The sequence below is a fragment of the Mastomys coucha genome, chromosome X (assembly GCF_008632895.1).
Source record: "Mastomys coucha isolate ucsf_1 chromosome X, UCSF_Mcou_1, whole genome shotgun sequence".
Lineage (NCBI taxonomy): Eukaryota > Metazoa > Chordata > Mammalia > Rodentia > Muridae > Mastomys > Mastomys coucha.
This window is the reverse complement of record NC_045030.1, coordinates 107705627-107708725: the sequence shown is the minus strand read 5'-3', so window position 1 is coordinate 107708725 and position 3099 is coordinate 107705627. Positions and strand designations below refer to the sequence as shown.

Sequence of the window (3099 nt, the reverse complement as noted above, 5' to 3'; positions counted from 1 at the left end):
TTTATTTAAAATTTATTCATAATATTATACTTCTCTCACATAACTATTATCTATTTTAATCTTCTGATAAATAGCTATAACACTAAAGTAATCTGACTTAGTATATATAACTTAACAGTCATAACCTCATATAGCACAGTGAATTCCCTATATATTAAATACAAAATATTAAATAGTCTATTAGGAAACGAAATTTTTCTGTACCAGAAAAGCCCAACTCAATGTAATCTTTGTGTGACTATTATCATAAACTTAAAAGAAATGTGACAAAAGTATCCACATTGATTATTGTACAATGTTGGTTTCAAAAGAGCTCTCACCTAAAGAATGTGTGGTTTTTAAACATAAAGTACAACCATATATTTTCATACACAGAATGTCTAACTCAAGACAAAGCTCCTTTAAAAATTTGTTGCATGAACCTGAACACAGATACAAAAGGTGATATTCTTAACCATTCTCAGAATGTGAGGTTCATATTAGTCCATTCCTGAAAACCTGATTCTGAGTCTGACTTCTTCAAAGTCATCATCCTTTAAGCTAACACATTTTCTATCTAGCTTAACTAATTTTAGTATTCCTACAAAAAATATGACCTAATAATATATATAACTATAGTACACACTGAAATCAAAACTAAATTGTTTCAGTCATTTAATTGGTTAAATACATCTGCCAGGAAAGCAAGAGGTTCCTAGGGCCCAACAGGGATGACTTTAACTGAAATACCCAACAAAGCGAAGAGGAATCCTGCATGGAGAGGTTAGGCACATCCCCCTGTTGAGGGATGGGGCCACCCACCCATCTCAAAACTTTTAACCCAGAATTGCCCATGTCTAAAGAAAGTACAGAGACAAAGAATGGGGCAAAAACCGAAGGAAAGGCCATCCAGAGACTGCCCTACCTGGGGATTCATCCCATCTGCAGACACCAAACCCAGACACTATTGTAGTTGCTAACAAGTGCTTGCTGACAGGAGCCTGATATAGCTTTCTCCTAAGAGGCTCTGCCAGAGCCTCATAGATACAGATGTGGATGCTCACACCCAACCATCAGATTGAGTGAAGTGACCTCAATGGAGAATTTAGCGAAAGGACTGAAGGAGCTAAAAGGGTTTGCAACCCCATAGGAAGAACAAATATCAACCAACCAGCCCCCACACCCAGGGCTCCAAAGGATTAAACCAGCAACCAAAGAGTACACATGGAGGGACCCATGGCTCCAGCTGCATATGTAGCAGAGGATGGCCTTACCAGACATCAATGGGAGGAGAGGCCCTTGGTCCTGTGAAGGCTTGATACCCCAGCATAGGAGAATGCTAGGGCAGTTAGGCAAGAGTGAGTGGGAGGGTGGAAGAGCACCCTCATAGAAGCAGGGGGGTGGGATAGGGTGTTAGTGGAGGGGAAACCAGGGAAGTGGGGTAACATTTGAAATGTAAATAAATAAAATAACCAATAAAAATTTTTAAAAAATCATCTGTAATGTAGGTAAGGCAAGTGGATTATCAAGATCCCAACAAAGGGTCAGAAATGGCCATTTGTATAATAAATAAGTTATAATTGCTTTCCTTGTCACAGACTTATTATCCTTCTGACCACAGAAATGAAAGTGAAACTCATCAAGTTTCCAACTATATTAAAGAAGTTTATCATCAAAGACAATGAGGGATGACTTACAACTTACATTGTAAAGATAACGTTTGAGAACTCTGTATATTCAATATGATGATTCTGTGAATGCTTCAGACAGCATATGAATTTTCATCTTATCATGGAATAAAGTCATAGGGAAACCAGTCTGAAGAAAGAAAAACAACAGAAGAACATTATGATTCATATTATACATTAATAATCTGATGCTCCTGATCATACTCTTACATATTATACGTATACATACATATTCACAAATGCTCACCAAAGAAATGATAGTAAAACCATTGCCCTGAAATAGAGGTTCTGAGCTTTCAGGATGTATCATTACATAACGAGGGTTTGTAAAATATTTCTTGATCCCACTTTCAGAATGTCTGAGTAAGTAGGTCAGAAGGGAAGCTGAACATATGTACTTATTATACCTTCCCAGATGATGTTGATGTGGCTATACTTTAAGAATCCTGTCACTAGGAAGATACCCAGAGGCCCACCTGTGGCATGGTCTGCCTGGAGCAGGAGCCACTATGATGTGTAAGTATGTGGTGGAGAAAAAGGGAAGCAGAACAGTTTAAGCAGTGTGAAGAAAGGAAGGACTAGAGTCATGAGGGTTGAGAGTACCCTGATGTGCCTAGTCTGTCTAGCAACCTGAGGTCATGGTCAAATCCTGTCTCATTCTGCTGAGGGCCAATGTCTGGGTCCTTAGAAATTAAGCAGCAGGGGTCTGTGTTGATGTTCATGCCTCATATTACCACCAAAGGTCATGCAGTTGTCCCCAGTCTGAGCTGTGGCCTAGGGCCATGTTGATCATTGATGTCCAAGTGCTGTGCAGAGCTCACTGACTGCAACACAGATCTCACTGACTGCAACACTCCGGAGAGAGGCCCTGAAGTTACCTCATCTAGGTAGCATAATAGAGTTGGCCCAGGTGCCTGTAGTGCAGGAGAGCTCATCCCAAAGTCATAAGCTCCAGAGAGCTGGCCCTGCTACTCTACTCATCTGCTACGAGGTGACACAGGTGCTGGAGAAATGCTCCCCTATCCTGCTCCAACCTGTGAGCTGGCTCCGGGATCATGAGAGGAGAAAAACTGGCTCTGCTCGTCACCAGTTACAGCACTAGGGAAAGCGGACTCTGTACCTCACTTGGACAGCACAGTAGCTATGCCTAGAAGGCCTCCCTACCCTTCTGCAGTGAGGAGGTGTGGGCGCTGGACAGATGCCCTCTGCCCTCACTACTTTACCTGTGGAAGGCTGGAGAGCTGGCTCTGGGGTCATGAGAGTGGGCCCTGTACCTCACCTGTGTTTACACAGTAGCTGGCACAAGGGCATAAGGACTGGGGAGCTGGCACCAAGGATGTGAGTATAGGAGAGTTAGCCAGGCAGAGTTATCTGCCTTAAGGTGGAGCTGGCCCCACCCCTTGCAGGCTGAGGCACTGGGTGAGATGTGTGT

The 3099-nt window shown here is 42.3% G+C and overlaps 1 protein-coding gene across 3 annotated transcripts in view; it reads right to left on the bottom strand.

Moving 5' to 3' along the window:
* The window catches only part of Tent5d (terminal nucleotidyltransferase 5D), a 58541-nt gene that overhangs the window by 6641 nt on the left and 48801 nt on the right, over positions 1-3099 (bottom strand). For all 3 annotated transcript variants that reach the window (XM_031366916.1, XM_031366923.1, XM_031366929.1), the window contains one exon: positions 1684-1797. The gene's annotated coding sequence lies outside the window, so the exon portion shown is untranslated. The remainder of the gene's footprint in view (positions 1-1683; positions 1798-3099) is intronic.